This window comes from Phodopus roborovskii, unplaced genomic scaffold (genome assembly GCF_943737965.1).
Source record: "Phodopus roborovskii unplaced genomic scaffold, PHOROB, whole genome shotgun sequence".
NCBI classification, from domain to species: Eukaryota; Metazoa; Chordata; class Mammalia; order Rodentia; family Cricetidae; genus Phodopus; species Phodopus roborovskii.
In genome coordinates this window covers 11,179,095-11,201,406 of record NW_026126416.1, presented here as the reverse complement: position 1 = coordinate 11,201,406, position 22,312 = coordinate 11,179,095, and the positions used below count along the sequence as shown (strand labels likewise).

At 42.6% G+C, this 22,312-nt stretch overlaps 1 protein-coding gene across 1 annotated transcript in view; it reads left to right on the top strand.

The window, feature by feature from the left end:
* The window catches only part of Pcsk2 (proprotein convertase subtilisin/kexin type 2), a 240,671-nt gene that overhangs the window by 150,105 nt on the left and 68,254 nt on the right, over positions 1-22,312 (top strand). The gene's annotated exons all lie outside the window — the stretch shown is intronic.

Below are 22,312 nucleotides of genomic sequence, written 5' to 3'. Positions count from 1 at the left end.
TCAAATAGGTGGCTTTTTTAGAAGAAAGGAAAACAAGCTGAAGTTTGGAGGAACAGACTGCCAAGAAAGTAAATAAAGGGAGAGGCAGAGAGGTAAGCAGCGTGGCTAGACTTGAATCAACGCCAATTGCGATCCTCAAGTGAAAGGAATAATCAAATTATCTAGGTGCTTATTGGACAAAACTAAAGACCAAGAGCCAGAAACTAGTATCTCACATTGCAACCGTCACTCTGTGAGAGGAAGAGCGAACAGTATTTTTGTTTTTTGGGTTTTTTTGTTGTTGTTGTTGTTGTTTGTTTGTTTGTTTTTTGACAAGTTGTGCTATTCTAAACATTTCACTGAGCCTGGCCTTTAAAACCCCTCTACAAGCAAGTACCAGCAGCACAGACTCATAGCACAACACTGGGTTAGAACATCACGCACTTACTTTTGCACCCATAAAGTCATATGCTGTTTTCCTGATAAACCTACAAGCTCTTGAAATGTAACCGATGTCTTCATTCCACCTCAGGAGGCACAATATGCAAGCATTGGCGTGTTCATTAAAAGTTGCCCCAGCAGAGTTACACTTTTCCCATAAACTCGAGATCTCAGTTTAAAAGACATAATCTTACTGCCTGGAGACTCCCACTTAAAACAGGGGCTTAATAAAAGAGATAGTTAATAAGCAAAGTCCTTCACCAGTTAGCATTCTGGGTCCTTTGCCCTAAATGTGTCTATCCATACTATACAAAAGTGGAGGGAGCTCCCCTGTGTTTTGTTCACTGAGTATCAGGAAATGGAACAATAAAGTTGTTGTTATTTGCTGCACAGGTTTTAGCAATCTAGAAACATAAAGATAGAGATAAAAATCGTCACTATGGCCTCCAAGGGAAATGACAGGAAGTTAAACCAAAGTTTTATTGCAGGTGATAAGAGCCCATTACTGTGGAGAAGAAAATCATGGGTTGTCTGTGCACGGCAGTCTGCACCAGCGATCCCGTGGCCCAGGGAACCCTTCCCTAGCCCTGTCCCTGTGGCCACCTGCCCTGCTGCCACCTCACACGTCTGGCTGTTCATTTACTCTTAAAATGGCCTGAACTCCTGACAACTCCTCCATACATACTTTTCTGTGTCCTCCATAAATACAGAGCCCTGAGATGTCACCGAAAAGAGCAAATGTTTCATTTTCTGCAATTCTCTGGTGTCCCAGGGCCTTCCCTCTTGGAGGCATGTTTCCCTCAGGGATGCTACCCAGAAGCCTAGGAGAACTGCCTACACTCACAGAGGCACTGGTATTTTCCATGATTCCCTACAACTCCAGGGACCAGGACATCAGAAGTGTCCACTTGGGGCCCTGCTCCATTTCGGATACTGTCACTGTGTTATCCCTTGGAGGATTTCAAGGCTGGCTGTTGACTGAAAAGCTAATGGCATCTTGCCTGCCTGCTGTGTACAGGTTCAAGTTCCTCAAAAGCCTAGACCGCCATCAATAACTTTCACGTCTTTCTCATTGCCCCCAATGCCAGTGACACATTAAAAGGTGATTCTAATCCCATGGATAAAACCCCATTAAGCTGCATGGACAATACTAGTGGGCAGTGCTGTCCACCTGCCTAAACCCTCCTCTGAGTCTGGGGAGTGCTGGCTATGTTTAGACCACCAATACAGATGCACATGGAGACCCCGCGACTTGCGAGCTCTTCCCTGTCTTCCTTCCTTTTCAACCTTAATATCTGGGGCTTTTCGTTCTGTGTGTATTATTTTTCATAAAATTGAATTCTACTGCATATTGTATTCCCACATCTTTATACATTATGAATATTTTTAAGTATCTTCATTATTTTAAGGGCTATGTGGCATTACCTCACACTGTAAGTCCACAACCCCCTATTGTTGGACGACTGGGTGCGTTTCCAGTGATTCCCATCAGCCTAAGAGGGAGCATTGAGAGACAGTGACATGCTGCATAGTGGGGCTGCATAAACCGTTCTTTCCAAGGGCTAAACCCTTCTTACAAGGGATAAAAGAATTCTGGGGGGGGGGTCCTGGAACTCACTTTGTAGACCAGGCTGGCCTTGAACTCAGAGATCCACCAGCCTCTGCCTCCAGAGTGCTGGGATTAAAAACGTGCACCACCACCACCAGGCTAAGGTGAGTTCTCTTAAATCGCAGTGTGTCTCTCAACTATATAGAGTTTCGACAGAACCTAACAATAAAATCTGCCTTACTTTTGACTAAAATTTTTGCGTGGTCGTTGAGTGGAAGCGGACTCAACCTGCTGAGGAGAGTAATGAAGTCAGCAGACAATGACAGACTCAAAACCCGTGTGAGGAAAGAATTCGCAGGGCCACATCTCCGCATCACTAAGTGGTTCGATGGCTTAGATGTGATGAGCTCACCCGGTGCCCTTTTAGCAAAAGGTGCTTTGGGGGAGGTATTTCTTTGGATTTCCCCCAAAACAGACCCCTATAACAAGAGCTTCTGAAAATCTCCTTTCTTTCTGCATGATGCCGGAAAGCAGAGATGAAGAGAAGGCAGCCATGATGGGCACATTATCAAACAAGTGTCCACCACAGGCACCTGGAACTTAATCCCACACTGATGATTGAGAGATGACATAGAATAAATGAGACAGAATGCCAGAGGCATATCACCTAGCATGGGACCCCTGGGGACTCTGGGGATTCAACCAAACTCCCGCAGTCATTGGTTTGGGGCTGGTCCCAGGGGATAATTAGGATGCCTCCCCAGCTAGAAGACATGTATATAGGCATGTCCTCACTGGGACATGTGAGTGTAAGCTAAAGAGATATGTGACTGCACCTGCTTCCAGTATGTGCCTCTGGTATTCTTAAAGGTTTAAGAGAAATGTTCTGTATTGGGGTGGGGGAACAAATTCCTCCTCTTTACTAATTTATTTTCAATAAGAAGAATTCAACCCAAAACTGTTCAGCAAAATTTCTTCATACTCAAACTAGACAAAATGATTCCAAAAGCAAGGTTCCTTTCATAGCTTGGTTATTCTTAGTAGTAAGAAAAGAGAGAAAAGAACCTTGTAGTTCAAGGTTCTTTCCGCTAAACTAAGGATTAAAATACTTTGAAAACTGCAAATCAATATATAAATGTAAGTCTTTAGCCTTAATTTAATTCAACAAATCTACACTGGGTCTGTTGAGTGGAGAGTAAAGGATAATAACAGCCACTTCTGTGATTATTCTATTGTTCAAAGGTTGAATTGAATCTCAGGGTCTGGTACCATTTGTAAGTGCTCACTATTTCAAATAATTAAAATTATTTTTTCCCATCCCAGTTGCAATAACCATGAAATGGGTACTGGCCAAGAGACTTCTTTGATCCAAGTCAGAGCTTCATATCCCTGTCTTCCCTGTGCCACAGTTTCCTCTAGCTCAGGATGGGGAGAGAGATGCCAGGAAGGTATGGGCGCCTGCTGAGAAAGGAAGGGTGCAGGCAGGGAGTGTCTCACAGCAAGGCTTAGGGATGAGCAGATGGGGAAGTGGCTCTGTTCTGTTGCTCTTATCCCATGGTAATTCCAGACATGTAGCTGCAGACTGGTGCAAGATGGAAGCTGTGCTAAGTCTATGGCTGAAGGATAATGTGGTGTGTGCAAGAGGTGGCATTTTTCAGAGCTTCAGAGAAGGTAAGGCAGAATCTCGTCTTTGCTTCATAGGCCTGCTTTGCTGAAGTCACAAGTCACGCATGGCTGGTGATGCAATTCCCAGGTTTGAGATTAATAAATCAGGCCTAGTTTCAGTTCCAATGTCAGATTATTATGGATTCTGCAGTGTTGTTATTCAAGTGACAGAAGTGCTTAAAAGAGAAAACAAGGCCATCCCTGAGGACCCACACTTCCTCCTTCCTCTGACGGGTCCTGACAGATCAGTTTCTGAGAAGAAACCTGTGGAGAACTCTAAAGTACTACCAGGGCTGAGCCAGAAGGAAGTGCCTTGGACTTGGCAGCAGTGTGCACACCAGGGCTCCAGGTGACACAGGGCTGCTGTGATAAAAGAGTGACGGCTGCAGACAGACACTGTCCTCATCCCTGGGTGACTCATATGTCATGCAGTATTGATCACATACATTGCTCCAGGCTTTTAGGCCTATTAATATTTAAATAAGTGCATTAATAATGCATGTAAAATTGAGGCTTAAATACCCTTTGTGTCTTATTGAAAGGGAATCGGGCTATTTTCAGCCGTGTGTGTGTGTGTGTGTGTGTGTGTGTGTGTGTGTGTGTGTGTGTGTGTGTGTTGACCAGTTCACAGTGAACTTCATCACCAGAAAGCAGAATAAACAGAACTGTCTGAATGATTACATGGAGAGATCCTAGGACAAATGACTATAATCTTATTCAATCGATGGATTAGAGGAAATTGTCCATTCTTATAAGTACATATTTGGTATGAAAATGGAAGAAAATAAAACCAGTTTGATTAAATGGAGTTCCTTCCTTGGACTCCTTGTTTGTAGCCGAACTGCAACTAAAAGCAATGGGAAAAAAGCTAGTTAATGAATTCTTACAAATTGCTCACTAGACTTCACTGAAAACTGACTGAACCTAGTCAATTTTTGAGAAACCTGTGTGCTACTCTGAGGTACTATCCTAAGGGCCAGGACCGTAAAAATGTGGGTAAAATGCCCTTCCTTACCCTTGGGTGGTTTTCATGGAGGTATAGAATTATGTTACAATGTACTTAATACCCTCCTGGAAAACAAAACACCACACACTTGAGAATGCAGAGAAATCAACAAGACACTCAGACTAAAAAACTAGAGCTAGAAATGTATTCAAAGAGTAGCAACTTTCAGGCTAGGGGAAAGACTTATTTTCTAGAAGTCCTTTTGGTGCGGTTATTTGAAGTTCATCATCAGATCTGCTTGCACCCCAATGAACTCTAGGCTGAAAGTGACCCACCACAACACTTCTTTGCTCCAAAATTCCCTAAAAGCCTTTGACACAATTTCATTTCATACACTGACTTTAAGTAACTTACAAACCACGATTCTGTCTTCCACTCATGAAAAACTCACCTGGAGGGCTCATCCACCAGGGAGCTCATTAGCACACATACAGAGAGAAAGTGAGAGAGAGAAAGAGAGGGGGGAGAGACAGAGACAGACAGACAGACAGAGAGAGAGAGAGAGAGAGAGAGAGAGAGAATGTGTGTGTTCCCAAGCATATAAACAGAAACTTTTTCTATTAAAAAAAATACTAAATTATGGAAGGAAGGAAGGAAGGAAGGATGGATGGATGGATGGATGGATGGATGGATGGATGGATGGATGGAAATGAATGAACCATGAGAACCACAGTTTCCATTGCAACTCAATGTTTGTTCTTTGCTTTAAAATTTTTTCAATCATTTTCCCTTGAAAGCAAGTGTCTGGATTACACAGAATTCTAAAATGATCCCCATGCTTCCCTTCCTTCCTCTTGAATCTAGGCATAAGCTATAAATGTGACTGGTATCATTCCCATAATTAGCTTGCACTTCAAAATCCATTAAGATTCCTAATCAGTTAAGATTTAGATACTCAAACAGAAGATGTTCCCTTATGGACCACAACTAACCAGGTGAGCACTTGGAAAGAAGATCTGAAGGCCAGACAAGGAATAAGTCAAAAGGATTTGAAGCATCATGGTTTACCTGTATGCTTTGAAGACACACACACACACACACACACACACACACACACACACACACACACACAAAGACCATCACCTACAATGTTCTTTATGCCCCAGGGCATAATCTGATGACCACAAACCACCAAATTCTGTCAACAGTCAGTAAATTTGGAGAGTAGCCCCACGTCATAGATAGGATCTTACCCTCTGCTTGATTTTGGGTAGGGCAAGGAGCCCAGGTGACTCGTGTCTAGAAACTGACACAATAATTTATGTTAGCAATTGTGTTAATTTTCTACATAGGAATAGAAATTAATATTCCCTTTATTTTAGGGGAGATCTGAGCCTAAATGGACTTGTCTTTTCATTTCTTGGCAGTTTATTCATTTACCGTGTGCTATGATTATAGTCATACTCCCCATTGCCCTCAGATATTCCCCTTCCTTTCCCTCTGCTCCTTCTTTTTTTCCTGACTAGCTCTGCTGTGACTAAGTCTTTTTAAGAAATGACATCCTAACCAGGCAGTGATGGCACACCTTTAATCCCAGCACTCGAGGCAATGGCAGGCAGAGTTCAAGACTAGCCTGGTCTACAAGAGCTAGTTCCAGAATATCCTCCAAAGCCACAGAGAGGCCCTGTCTCGGAAAAAAAAAAAAAAAGGTCAGCAGCAGCAGAAGCTACCGAACCGAGGGGCTTCGTTGGTGCGGACCCAAGGCCTCGGAGAGAAAGGGGCATGACCCGGAAGCGGAAGCCCATCACTCTATCGGTTCCGCTAGGTCTGAGTCTGCCCCAGACCTGCTGGTGTAGTCCTACCACCATGATAGGAAGCTGGAAGATGCCTGAGGAACTACTTCAGCAAAACCAAAGGGCCCTGGAAAAGAAAATTATTGCAGACATCAAAAAGATAGCAAAGCAAGGCCAGATGGATGCTGTTTGGATCATGGCAAAAGACCTGGTGCGTACCCGGCGATATGTACGCAAGTTTGTGTTGATGGGCTAACATCCAGGCTGTGTCCCTCAAGATACAGACTCTAAAACCCAACAACTCAATGGCACAAGCCATGAAGGGTGTTATTAAGGCCATGGGCACCATGAACAGACAGCTGAAATTACCCCAGATTCAGAAGATCATGATGAAGTTTGAACGGCAGGCGGAGATCATGGACATGAAAGAAGAAATGATGAATGATGCAATTGACGATGCGATGGGTGACGAGGAAGATGAAGAGGAGACTGATGCTGTTGTGTCCCAAGTCCTGGATGCGCTGGGACTGAGTCTCACAGATGAGTTGTCAAACCTCCCTTCCACTGGTGGCTTACTCAGTGTGGGAGCTGGTGGGAAGACAGCAGAAGCCACAGCCTCAGCCCTGGCTGATGCTGATATAGACCTGGAAGAGAGGCTCGAGAACCTTCGAAGGGACTGAACAACTCTACCCCAAAGAATGGACTCTATGCCCAGGGCCTTCATCCTATCCCCTCTGAATAAAGAAATTCAGACATTGAAAAGAAAAGAAAAGAAAAGAAATGAGATTCTATCTTTCCTATCTTCCAGCAGGCACTAGCCACCATTAGCTCCTCAGGAAGGGGTGGGGCCTCATGAACACCTCCTCCATTCTTGGTGGAAGTCGAAGGTGTCCATAGCTGCTGTGTGCTCATGTTTGCAATAGCTGTCATATACAGATGATAGTGTTTCATGCCAGTCTTCCCAATCCTCCTCTCAAGGTACTTCTCCCCTCTCTTCTGTGATGCTCTCTGACTTTGGAGGTTGTATTTATAGATGTCCCACTTAAAGCTCAGGGGCCATTGGCCATTTATTCTCCACTTTGTCCAGATATGAGTCACCTCATTAACCACCACCCTCTACAAGAAGGAGCTTCCCTACCCCAGGTAGAAAGCCACATTTGCCTATGGGTATAAACATAAATATTATAAATATTTAGGAGTGAGCTTGACAACATGTTCATGAGGGAAAACAATGGTATTGGGTTCTTCCCTCCGGTTCATGCTCTCCCAGGCACAAGCTTTTAACCTAGTTGCCAGTCTCAGGGTGTGGTTCCCTTCCACAGATCAGACCTCAAACTCAATAGCAAAGCAGTTTGCTATCATAAAATAGTCATGTCACTATTGTGCCAATGGGCATATCTTGCCTGGAGGATCAGCACACATGGTCATGCGATCACTGACAAATTTTCTTCTCCAGCAGCCAACATAGTGCCTTCCACACCATGAATAGTAGCCAGCAGGAAGCGAGTTTTTCCAGCTCAGTTCCTCCTTATTTCTCAGTGTCCAGTAACCTAAATGTGAGCTATCTTTGGCTAGCAGCTTTTACCATCTAATTCTGGAGGGCAACCTAGAGCAATGCCAATAACCTGTATTCTTCCAGAGGCCTCTGAGACATCTCTGGGCCTGAACTGACTTAACTGTTTTTTAGATGTTTTAATATATTTGTCTCTATTTCAAAAATATGTGCACTTTTTAAAGTGTATTTATCTTTAAGAAGTTAGTTTTTTGACAACTTCATACATGTGTATAGTGAGCTGTGTTCATCTCTATGAACATCTTAAGTGAGAGCAGGTACCACATCTGTCTCCACATCCTCACAATTCTGCACATGACTTGAAACTTAGCATATATGCAATGACAATTTGCTTTCTTAATGGCTAAATGGAGTTCAAGAGACTAGACTAAGGAGAACGAGTCCACCAAAAGCAAGTAAACAAAGGAACGTGGGAGACAGGACAGCTGTCCACAGAACAATGCTCATGTCCTGGTCTCTGCCACCTGAGACTGTGGGATTATGTGGCACATGAAAGGGCCCTTGATCAGTGGACTTAAGATCAACTAAAAGCAGGGAGATCCTACAGTGGTTGCTTTATTGTTGTTGATGTGACCAAAATACTTGACAGACACAATTAGTGGAAGAAAGACTTATTTTGGCTCACATATTCAGAGCTCAGTGCATCCTCACTTGGCCCCACAGGCTGAACAGAAGAATATCACAACAGTGGGAACATTAAGTAGAGAAGAACCCACTTGGTGGCTGAGTGAGAAACAGATGGTATGAGAGGAACAGGAAGCAGCTAAGAAGCCCCAAGATCCCACTCCCAGTGACCCACCTCCTCCGTCCAGATCTCCTCTCCTAAAGTTCCATAGCCTCCCACAGTGTCATTATCTGAGAGCCAAGCATTCAACTCATGAGCCTGTACCGGGTGCTACATCTACTGTTAACCATAACACCAGCTGTGCGAAAAGCAACCAAACGCACTTTAAAAGCGAGGGATGAAAGCAGACACCAGATTTGAAAGAGGCATGAAGGTTAATGAAGGGGCAGAGGAGATTTTGAACATGAGGACTCAACCCATTCTTTTTGCCCTAAATGAAGAAGAAAGAAGGGACATAAGTCAAGGTGTGGGTGACCTCTGGAAACTGAGAATGGCCCTACTGGCAATAGCAAAGGAACAGGGTCCTCAGCCTCACAAGGACCTGAATTCTACTAACAATCTGGACTAGCAAGCAGTCAGGTTTTCTCCTAGGGTCCCACCACCACACCTTGGTTATAGTTCAATGATATCTAGAACCTTCTGAATTCTAAGATAATAAATGTAAGTTATTTGCTCCTATTTAAGCTTGTACTGATCTGTTACAACAACAACAGAAAATGAATACAGGACCTGAGGAGAAGGCTGGGGGGTGGGGGTGTAACATGCTTGTCAAATAAGATTGACAGCCTGAGTTCTGATTCCCAGAACCTGCATAAAGATTGCATGCAGTAGCCTGAGCATCTGTATTGCAGTCCCCTTACCAAGAGACGGGAAGCTCCCAGAAGCTTATAGGCCAGCTTTCCTGGCATACAGAGCAGTGAGCAACAAGAGACCCTTTCTCAAGGCAGAAGGACCAGCACCCAAGGCTCCTTTCTATCCTCCATTCCGATGCTGTGGCACACACACACACACACATACACACACACACACACACACACACACACACACACACACACACACACACCTGGAAATGGATATAGGACATCTTAACTGGAAATGCTGTCTTCCCTCCGCCGGAGGAGAGCTGAACACTCAAATCTCACCAGTGGTAGAAAGTGGAGCATTACTATCTAGTCACTACCCCAGTTTACACGAGTAAGCCAATTCTGAGGCCAACAGTGACCTGCCTGAGCCCCAAACTGTTCCATGTAGAAATCTAGTAGATCTCGGTCCTTGGGGGACACGGGGAGGAGCAAGATCGCATGGACACTGAGAGGACATGTTACCAAAATCTACTCCATGGGCCTCTCAGGCCTCATCCTACAGACAGGCAGAGTCTGTGCCCTCTCTGTTTCTCCAGCATGAGTGATCTCAATGCTAAAGCTGCCTCAGACTAAGGTTGACTTAGGTGTGAGTTTCGGAGTATTTGGGGAAATTGGTGGAGTAATGTTTTGCTTTGAGTTCCAGGGCTGACCTTGAACTTAGGTTCTCCAGCCCCCTAGTCCTGGGTGCCAATGTCCCAAGGATGTGCCATCAATACATGGCTAGCAGAACCTTTGTCCTACAGATGCAGACAGACGGGCCTTGCTCGTTGTGCTGAACTCAAGGCTGTAATAAGTCGAGGATATTTGAGATGTCCTCTCCCAGACTCTCTTCAGAGAGCACTAAAGCCTGGGTGGTCAGTGGCTTATCCGAGCTCAGGGGTCAAGTTAGAGCAAAACTAATCCGAGAACTCAGATCTCCAGTGTGTCTAAGTGGCTGCAGGTACCACCCTCACAAGTGAGGTATATATTATGATATTTTTATATGCCTTTGAGCTATTTTCTATGCACTCTCCCTTGCTTTGCACTGGTTTTGACTCCAATTCCAGCGCTTATTCTGTTATTCTTTTTAACTGCTGCAGGATTATTAGAGCCTCCACTACCCTTCATGTATAGAGATGGGATAGACTTGGTACTTCCCATCTGCTCCTGGCTGCCATTAAGCTGTGATTCCCTGTTGGGCTGAACAAATGTGTACATCTTTCTGCGCCCCCTTCTGGACTTTGCCTGCAATTATATCTGGACTTGGCCTGCTTCCCTGTCCTAACTTTGTAATCAATGTCTCAGGGGTAGCTCCTGAGGAACAGGAGGCTGCTGACTTTACAATTGAGCAGTCTGGAGATTTAGGCTAAGCAAAAATTTCCATCATATGTGGCCAAGCCAAAAAAAAAAAATCTCTGACGCAAAAACATAAGATTAGCTTTTCCACCATGGTAACCTTGCTAGCTCTCAACCGACAGGAAATTATTTTCCTGTAAGAAAAAAGAACCCTTAATTACCAACCAATAATTAAAACCTGAAGCCATGTACAGGAAGCCAGAGCTGGGCTCGTAGCAGTGTTCTTTAACTTAGCCCTGGTTATTATGGTGAGGTCGGTGCTCCCCACGAAGCTGGTACATAGCCTTTCCACAATACAGGATCTGCAGGGTAGAAGAATCAGACATGTTACAGTGTGGGGGAGATGTTTTCATTGTGCTATGGAGAGAGAGGGCTTGTGTTTTAAGGAGCTAACATTGCCAAGTTGTTAAATAAACGGTTTGGTGTACGTCTAAGGCAGTCTAAATGTTCAAAGTCTCCCGTTAAATTGCTGCAAAGAAGAAAAAAGTACTCTTATGACCCTCAGTTGCTGTCCCCTCCTAAAACAGCCATGGCTGTCTTTCCCAGGAAGACTATGACTAACTTCAGAGTCAAAAGGAGAGATTAATTATGCATATTTCAGAATGGAATAGCAGGTTTTGTTGATCTGTCACAAAATATGTATCAAAGGCAGACATCGGTGGTGCAATACTTTAATCCCAGCACTCAGGAGGCAGAGGCAGGTGGACGTCTGTGAGTTCAAGGCCAGCCTGATCTACAGAGCTATTTCCAGGACAGGCTTCAAAGCAATACAGAGAAACTCTGCCTCATGTGTGTGTGTGTATATATATATATATATCACTTGAAGGTAAGCATGATGGCTCACAACGGTAATCTCAGCACCAAGAGAATTGCCATGAGTTCAAGGGCAGCCTGAGCTACATAGTAAAAAGAAAACAACAGGGAAACCAGTTGAAGAATCTAACAGATCTTAGATTATGGAGCAAGAAAAAGGTTGAAAATGCCACGAAAGTTAGGCCATCTTTGGCCTCATAGGGAAGGAGAAAAACGTAATTCTAGGGGCAAGGGAGCCATCAGGTGGGTTAAGGAAGGGACATGGCTTCTTTTACGTCCAAGTGTAGGAAGTGGAGACTGAATCCATTGAATTCCCCAGAGTGTTAAAGGTATTATACTGTTCTGGTGTAAAATGCTGGTCCCACCTTGCATGCCCTGAGCAAACCGGCAGGAACTAGAGAAGGGGATGGGAGTGGCTTTCTCATTGCCTTCCACTTGTTATGCTCAATTACAGCCTAATTCCCAAGGCATGCCTTCTAAGGCTGAAAAAGAAGCAGGGTTTCTTCTATAGTAGAACTAGTATTCAAAAGATTTTGAAATGAAAAAGAAAAGATACATTTGAGTTTGTTCTTAGCTAATAGGCTGTCTTTATTCATTATTTACAATAGAAGAAGCAACTCAACTTACATGACTTGGCAGAAACAGGACATTATAGTGTTCTCGCTGTTAGTATGAAAATCCATGCACCATATTTACAAATATTTCCAAGAGAAAACAAACCTGCCTTGGAAACAATGTTTATAGTTACAATCATGGATGCTATCTGTTCCTCAGAGGGAGAGCTTAAAATATCAATTTAAATGCAAATGAATTTTATCATTCCAAATTAGACTCACCCCACTGTGTTAAAATTAATATAGAAAACAATATTGAATGTTAAATTGCAAATAGTACTGACATAGTGAAGAATGTATGGTTTCACCTTACTTTGGGTGGGGGGAGTCTTGTGTGTGGTGTCACTGTGTGTCATGATCAGTGTCCTCCATGCATGGAAGCCTGTACCGCTGATTAACCTAAGAGGAAGACAAATGGCAGTGGGACATCCCAAGGCCCAGCAAGCTGTCCTTTGAGTCTAAAGAAAAGGCTGAAACCTGTACTTAACTGACAAAATAGCACTTAAGAATAAATTATTTCCTATTTACACAGCATGAAGCAGTGCCATTAAACAGAGTAAAGGAGACCTTTTTGTGCTCTGTAATCTAGCCTGGGGGTTGACAAACCCCATCCAAACACTATCCACTGGCTTTATAAAAACTAAAATAAAACTGTGTTTAAAACAGACACACTCACTTCCTCTGTTTTTTAGAGCTGATCATCAAACCCAGGTCCCTGGACATGCTAAGTAATCACACTACTATACGACTGACCTGCCTGGTTACTTATTGGTGATGCCTGCTTCCCTGCCATAGAGGCAAATTGCAACAGAGACCATGGGGCCTGCAAAGCCCGAGACTTTTGCTACTTGACTCTTTAAGAAAAGGTCTGCTGAAACCTGTTGATCTGACCACACAGAAACAGGTTTTACTGAAAACGTAAGTCCTAGAGTGCAGGTTGAGTTCAGTATGGCTGGACCATTCTCCAGCTGAGTGTCATCTGGTATGATGCTGTCTCGGGGACAGAACTGGTTCGTTTGTAAGCTGGGAGGACCAGACTCTTGTCTATTGTAACTCTGAAATTTTCATCCTCTCCAATAAAATTCCAGATTAAGAAACAAAATCTGGATTGTTTTTGTAAGGAAAGGATCACCAAGTACTTTGAATCTATTTAAATCTGCTCTTAATAATGGCAAGCATATCTTTGTGCTCACCACAGTAGCTAAGTGACTTCAAAAAGTTTTGTGTTCATGTGCCATTGTCATTTTAAGTCTCCCCCCCCCCCCGCAAAGCTGGCACTGAGGGACAGAGTCACAGGGCAGTATTTTATTTAGGACTTGGTCACAGGAAGCAGGGGTAGAGGAACATAGGAATGAATAGGGAAGACGGAGCTGCACTGGATTAACACAAGAGTCTCACTGTGGGCAGTTACAGCTCATTTGCACCCGACCTTCCTAGAACATAGGTTAGAGTGGATGAGGCAAAGTTGTGGGCATTGATGTAAGTACTTCCACAAGCCATAAAGTAACAGTCAAGTAATAGGATGGAGGAGGAACAATGGCCTGTCCTCTGGGCTGCTACAATCACAAACAGATGGGGCTCCAGAGGTCTAGAGAAAATGCAATCTCATGCAAGTTGAGTCAGTGTGCACTGAAATGCTAAAAGCAAGAAATTCCAAATGGTTGTCCAATAGCATCTGCCAAACTTACAAAGTCAATAAATAGTCTCTACTGTGAGCTCTCCCAGTAACTGCACAACTATTTTTTACACAAGATATATATAGCTACAGTAATCACCTACTGTGAATGTTATTTTTTAAAAAAGGCAATCCTAAAAGATGATACAACATAAATATTTAAAAGGTTAAAATGAATATCTGTGCCCATAGGAGCCTCCGCCTCCAGAACCAGGACAAGGAATCAACCAAAGGGCTGATGGACATGGAAAGAGAGGAAGAAAAGGCAACATTAGAGTGGAACACCACTGTAACTGGAGTTGTCTTGTCCTGCCAGGTCCCACTGCTACTTTAGCTCCAAATGAACAAACAGAGATGCTATATTAATTATAAAACTGTTGGCCAAAGGCTAGGGCTTCTTATTGGCTAGCTCTGTTTTAATTATTAACCCATTTCTATTAATCTAAGTATTTCCACATGGTTTTATCTTACCAGAGAAGGGTCCAGACTTGCTATTCCTTCCTCAACTACATAGCATCTCTCTGGTGTCTCTCTCTGCCTATCTTTCCCAGAACTCTCCTCATCTCCTAGTCCCACTTATCTTCCTGCCTTTATTGGCCAAACAGTGTTTCATTCATAAACCCATAAGAGAAACATATATTCAAAAGGACAATCCCATCACACCACAGAGCTTTAAATGGGAAGAAACCCTAAAAGGCTACAGCACAGGTAAATCTGGAGACATTATGTTCAGCGAGATAAGCCAAACACAAAAGGCATACCCCCTCCCCACTTACATGAGTTATTTGGAGTAGCCAAATTCTTAGAGTCAGGAAGTGGAGTTGGAGAAGCTTGTATAATAGGCTCACAGTTTCAGGTCTGCAAGATCAAATGTTATGGAGATTGCTTATACACTAATGTAGTTTACATTTTCTTTTCCATTTCAATTTATGTGTATGGGTGTTTTTCCTGTTTGTATATCTGTGTATCAATTATACACAGTGCCTTTGGCATCCAGAAAAAGCATCAGATCCCCTGGAATTTGAGTTTCAAATAGTTGTAAACTTCCATGTGGTTGCTGGGAATCGAACCCAGGTCCTCTGGAAGACCAGCCAGTGCTCTCATCCACTGAACCATCTCTCCAGCCCCACATGGATATATTTAAACAGTACTGAACTCAGCACTAAAAACAGTTAAGAAAGTAAATTATACATCATGATTTTACAATGATTTAAGCAAAGTACCTAAAAATAATAACCAAACTCAAAATAAGTTCTAGCATTTTCCCCTCAGTCTGAGAGGTCATACTTTGCCCTAACATAACAGTGGATGGCCCTGTTCTCAATGCAGCCAGGAAGGAGAATGCTTCTTTGCCAAAGAACTATTCTGACTTAAATAAAGATGGGGGGTGGGTGATGTCGTCAGTCACAAACCTCTTCCTCTAAAACCTCTTCCTAAAAAAAATCCTCAGGAACACTTAGCCCTTAAAATGAGAGGATAGAAGCAAAACAAACATCTCTGAATAGAGCAGATAAAGATGTTGTCTCATTAGGAACCCGGTCAGCTAGGCCCTGGATCCTGAAGGGGCCTCCTTAGTGGAAGACAGACTCCAGATGAGCAGCACACTGAATGCCTCCCTCAGCATCAATAAGACCTAAGCTGGTCCACAGAGAGCTCTGAGTAGCATTTATGACTTTAATCAGAAAGCATGCCATGCTGATCTGGAAACTAATTGGATGCTAAAATCCTCCACACATCAAGGAGTGTTGGATATTACAAAGATTGTGGTGGGAGTATATTTAACAACAGTGACATTGATGTTGGATTCCAAGTAGGGACCCATATCTACTTGGAGGCTCATTATTCTCAGAGTGACAGCAGGCACTTGGTAAATCTCTTTTGATTATGATCACCAACCAAGTCACTTGGAATATTTTTAATGGCTAGTGAGGAATTGTACCAGAGCTGAGGTTTTGCTAAACATGACATTAAACCTGGATTTTGTAACCTACTGTGCTTTATTTACTTAACCACTTTCACCTGACATGCTATTTTACCTTAACAGGTCATTTGAAAGCTAACTGAATGTTACCGCCATAGTTGACAAGCTCACTTGCTATATGAATATGATGATAAAAATAGATACACCCTATGCCTGAAGTCTTTTATGTGCAGCCCATAGTGGACATAGCACAGCCCATCCTGGAAAATGCTTAGTTGGGAGTGCAGCAAGGGTCTGGGCTATGGGTTCACATACAGTGGTTGATACTAGGAAAGAATGGTGGAGAAGCTGAGAGAAACCACTCAAGAAAGCAGTAAACATGCCAAAATACTGCAGTGTCCCCAAGGAAAAAGTTTAGCAGCTTCCTACCAACTCAGACTCATACACACAACTCCCAAACGGGCACCCACCAATATCAGAAACACATACTCATAGGAAGACATCCACACAACAAAAAAATGCAATGTCCATCAGGAACTGGTTAGATTAAAAAAAAAAAGGCAGGTATATGATAAGTTCATGTACCAAAATACTATCTCACAACAAAATAAAAACTAATGGAAACAACAGAATAGGCCAATGACTAAGCATTGTGTTAGCTAAAGAAGGCAAACTCCAAAGGAACACGTACACACTTGCTGCCATCCACCAGGTATTCCAACCAGCAGGACTAGACACTGTAGGGATGGACATGGTGTTTGCCTGAGATGTCTAGAGATGGACTAAAAGTGGTGGGTAAATTTTCCAAGGTGATGAAAGTCTTGCTTGGCTGAGATTGCATGAATACATCCATTTCCTATGCATCCAGCCGCCCCTTAGCTCATACAATTTACTATGCATAAACTATACCTACAGAAAAGTGATTTTCAAAGTAATTGCGTTTTTTAATTTGTTTGTTTGCCATTTTTATTTAAATTTGAAACAAGCTTGTTTTACATGTCAATCCCAGTTCCCTTTCTCTCCCCTCCTCCCCTCTACCCCCTCTAGCCCATCCCCTATCTGCTCCCCAGGGAGGGTGAGGCCTTCCATGGGGGGGGATCTTCAAAGTCTATAATATTATTTGGAGCAGGGTCTATGCCTCTTCCCATGTTTCTAGGCTGAGGGAGTATCCCTCTATGTGGAATGGGCTCCCAAAGTCCATTCGTAGACTAGGGATAAATACTGATCCACTACCAGAGGTCCCATAGACTGTCCAGTCCTCCTAACTAACACCCACATTCAGGGTGTCTGGGTATGTCCTATGCTGGTTTCTCAGCTATCAGACTGGGTTCCATGAGCTCCCCCTTGTTCAGGTCAGCTGTTTCTATGAGTTTCTCCAGCCTGGTCTTAATCCCTTTGCTCATCACTCCTCCCTCTCTGTAACTGGATTCCAGAAGTTTGGCTCAGTGTTTAGCTATGGGTGTCTGCTTCTGTTTCCATCAGTTACTAGATGAAGGCTCTATGGTGGCATATAAGGTAGCCATCAATCTCATAGCATTATACAGGAAGGACATTTAAAATAGTCTCTCCACTATTGCTTAGATTGTTAGTTGGGATCATTCTTATACATCTCTGGACATTTTTCTAGTGCCAATTTCTCTTTAAACCTATAATAGCTCCCTCTATTATGGTATCTCTTTTCTTGCTCTCCTCTATTCTTTCCCTGACTCAATCTTCCTGCTCCCTCATGTCCTCCTCTTCCCTCCCCTTTTCCCATTCTCTTTCTCCTAACTCCATCTCCCCTCCCCCCATGCTCCCAATTTGCTCAGGAGATCTTGTCCCTTTCCCCTTCTCCAGAGGACCATGTATATCTCTTAGGATCCTCTGTGTTTCCTAGCTTTTCTAGGGGTGTGGATTGTAGGCTGGTAATCCTTTGCTCTACGTCTAAAATCCATATATGAGTGAGTACATACTGTGTTTGTCTTTTTGTGACTGGGTGACCTCATTCAGGATGGTTTTTCTAGTTTCATCCATTTGCCTGAGAATTTCAAGGTTCCATTGTTTTTTGTCAGTAGAATAGTACTCCATTCTGTAAATGTACTACATTTTCTCCACCCACTCTTCAGTTGAGGGGCATTTACATTGCTTCCTGGTTCTGGCTATTACAAATAGTGCTGCTATGAACAAAGTTGAACAGATGTCCTTGTGCATCTTTGGGGTATATTCCTAAGAGTGGAATTGCTGGATCTTGTGGTAGACTGATTCCCATTTTCCTGAGAAACCGCTATACTGATTTCCAAAGTTTCTGTACAAGTTTGCACTCCCACAAGCAGTGGAGGGGTGTTTCCCTTTCTCCACATCCTCTCCAGCATAAACTGTCATTTGTGTTTTTGATTTTAGGCATTCTGACAGGAGTAAGAGTTGTTTTGATTTGCATTTCCCTGATGGCTAAGGATGTTGAGCACTTGTCTTTCAGCCATTTTAGATTACTCTATTGAGAATTTTCTATTTAGTTCTGAACCCCACTTTTTAATTGGATTATTTGATGTTTTTTGGTAACTAGCTTCTTGAGTTCTTTGTATATTTTGGAAATTAGCCCTCTGTCAGATGTGGGGTTGGTGAATATTTTTCCCATTCTATGGGTTGCTGTTTTGTCATGTTGACTGTGTCCTTTGCCTTACAGAAGCTTCTCAGTTTCAGGAGGTCCCATTTATTAATTGTTGATCTCCATGTCTGTGCTACTGGAGTTATGTTTAGGAAGTGGTCTCCTGTACCAATTTGTGCACAGGTACCTCCCACTTTCTCTTCTGAGAGGTTCAGTGTGGCTGGATTTATGTTGAATTCTTTGATCCATTTGGACTTAAGTTTGGTGCATGGTGATAGATATGGATCTATCTGCAGTTTTCTACATGCCAGTATCCAGTTATGCCAGCACCATTTGTTGAAGATGCTTTGTTTTTTCCATTGTATAGTTTTAGCATCTTTGTCAAAACTCAGGTGTTCTTAGGTGTGTGGGTTAATATCAGCGTTTTCTCATAGTAAATGGTAGTAAGAGTGTCAATTCAGAAATCAGTAACTACTGTGAATGTGCTAAAGATGGAAGAGAGAACCTGTTCCAGACCCAGGAGCCTCAAGTCTCAGCTTTCTCACTGATCACCAACAAGATGTCAATCATCCCTTTCCCCAAATCACTGTGAGCATAGAAATGAGAGACCATGGAGCCTCTGTTGCTAAGCACACCTCCAAGGTCTGAACATCATTATTGAATTCTTAGCAAAGTATCATTCTTGCATTTGTTTTTCTGCATTTGCCTTTTAATGTAGAATTTAATGCTTGTTCGTTGTGATTCATACTCACAGAAGAATAATAGACAAAGTCCTACAATTTCCCTCTTCTCCTCTTTACTTCTTCCTTCTCTATAAATCAAACTCACTTTCCAGTTTGGTTACTGAGGCAGCTCTGTGTGAATCCTTCTAGGGTTTCCTTCTTCTAAAACCAGCGTCCTATAGTACATCATATCATCATGCAACTTCCTCTTCTATATAACAAAATATCCTCTCCTGCAATATGGATATACTATAATTTATTTAAACAATACATAATGGTTGACATCTTGGTCTTCCTCTAATGCTTTAAATGAGAATGACTGCTTGCCTTGAATAGAAGATTCCTGGAAGTGAAATGGCTGGGGCAAAAAGCATGTGCAATTTCAATTATGCAGTTATACAATTTTTATTTTATTTCCCTCCTCAAAGTATTCTTTGGATATTGCACAGTCATCTCAAGAGAGTCCTTTCCCTTTTTGCTCTCAAAGAGAAGGGAAATGAAGCCTAGAGAAGCAGAGATGATGAGAAACTGTCCAGCCTCCTTGAAACAGCAGTGGATCTAAGACTAGTGGAGCCTTATTTTCTAGATGCCAACTTGAAATTTCCATAATGAAAAATAAAACATGGGTTTTTTAAGCCTCTTAAACAGTACCATTGGTGAGAGCTAAGAGGGTATGACTTGAACATGTGCTTAGTTAATAGATTTAAGGATAGGAACAGTTTTATGTCAGCTGCTGTAATTAGCAAGAATGAAGATGAATTGAAGGGGCCCTCCTATGCCAGCCATGCCTCAACTTTAATGCTGGCTGGAGAGCTACTGGTAAGGAATAGCAACAAGGGCCGAGCTGGGAAACCCACACGGTTCTGGATGCCCAGGATGCACACTGCCTTTCAGAACCAGAGGTTCCACCCTGAAGAATGCCCAGCTCACCAAACTGACCCTCCGGGAAGTAGAACACTTTCTAACTCCAGTTTGGCTAGAGCTCCAACGCTTTGTTTCCCTTAAAGAAGTTAAGCTCTTTCTCAACCTGACAGACCCTGACACTAGAACAAAGTGAGGGTACCTGATCCCAGGATGAAATATCCTGAAGACCTAGGAAGATCTTCAGCATCTTGAGGACCACTGCCTCATCCAGCATTCCTCACCCACTCCATCAGCAGCAATCAGACCAATTTTGGGGGAAGTAGTTCTAAGAGAGAGCCTCTTAGAACATTTTACTTTAAATTATATAAAATTAGTCTAAAATCCAAACACTATGTTTCAATTCACCTCTTATTTTATTTACAAAAGATAAACTTTGGTTTGGGTGTGCCATTCTGTGACTTTTGACAACATAAAATCATGTAAATACCACCACAGTGGAAAAAAAAAATGTCCCTTTCAAGCCGGCAAATGCTCTCATGCCCCTCTTCTAGCCAGCCCCTTGCCCCCAATCACTGAAAACCCACAGATCTATTTGGGTTCTCTACAGTGATGTCTTTTCTAGAATATCACAAGGACTAGTGTCCTCTTGGCACATTTGTGATTATTTCCTGTGGTTGGATATATCAGTCACTTAATCTTTTTGGTTGCTGTTTGACGTTCCATTGTGTGCTGTGCCATGATTTGCTTCTCCAGTCCCCTTTCTGGGACTTTTGGATGATATCCAGCTTGCACAATTAGAAATAAAAGCTTCTGCTTTTATAGGAAACTAAGATATCTTATGGTAACCCAACCACTATTCAATCTTTAGAAAATGTCACCATTCCAAAAAAAGACTGATTTTCTAGAGGTCAAGAAAGCTCATCTCTGAGAAAACCCATCTCCTTTGTGCCGCACTAGCCCCCATCCAGATGTGTCAGCAGTATCAGATAAGGAACTTAGGCTGTGTCCTCCGATGCTTTCCGTCAATGAGTCCTTGTATATTTCCCTCCTGTGACTTATCAATCTAAGCCAAACTTCTTCACTTTCTTTCCTGCTCCCTCATCAACTCTACCTTAAAAGCTTCATAAATATTTCTAAACAAATAAGTCTTGAGATTTTTTTTAAAACAGAAATATGCTTAAATGAAATTATAGCTATTTTTCCACATGATTTTTTGAAAATATATACAGTTGACACATTTGTATGTTAAATATGCATTTAGAATGTAAGGTTATAGTCCCAGATTCTATGACTTTAATGTGGGTTTGAGGAAAAGAACCTGTGTGAGCCCACCCTTCAAAAGACCTACATTAGGAGATGGGTCCTCAAGGGGAAGGCAGGCCTTCAAATCTGAAGATGGCATTGTTAGGAGAGCTGCCAGTACCATGAGCATGATGGGATCCTGCATGGAGATTTCTGTCTTTTATGGGATTTGGGGGGTGAGGGCTAAGCAAACTTCAGTCCACATGGTCTAGCCTGGGCTATGTCAAGTTACATGGAGGCAAGCACTAAGTAGGACCATAAACTTATCTTGCAGGTATAAGGCAAACCACAGCCTCACACCCACACAGCCTGCTTTACTCTCCACTCCGCCCCAGAGACAGAGCTTCAGGAGGTGAGGTGTGGCCTGATTTCTGAGAGAGAGGCTACAAGAGCGTGTATAAACTAGTACCAGAAAGCTAAGAACTAATAATAATATTGTAAATTCTAAAATGTTTAAATTATCATAATCATGCAATCCCTAATATGCTTGAACTCACGATGATTTCTCTTCAAAAGGTAGAATATTTATAAATTCTACCTCTTTCCAATAGCCATTGAGCACCATTTAGTTAAATCTAGCAAGTATTGAGTCGGGACTAAGGGTCTGCTGTTCATGACACACCTACGATCTCTCTTGTGTAACAATTTTAGTATTTATCTAAAATCAGTCAGGTATCTCATCTTTTTCCACTTCTTTCTCTAAAACAACAATAACAAAGTATAATTAAAATATGCAAAGAATGCTGCTTAAGATTGCTCTAGCAGCATGTGGTGTACATGATAGTGGTAGTGATCACATCTGAGCAAAGAAAACTGCAGCAGAGGCTGCTGGCTCAGCTGTATAATGCCAGCCCTCAGGAGGAGATGCAGGATTATAGTTGGAGGCCAGCCTGGGCTACCTAGCTAATACTAGACCAGCCTGAGCTACATAGTAGGCCCCTGTGTCCAAAAACAGAAATAAGCTAAAGGAGGTTTAGATATATCATCATTTTGCTATGTTTTTGTTGAAATAGAATTGTATCACTTCCCTTCTCCTAGCTTTCCTCGC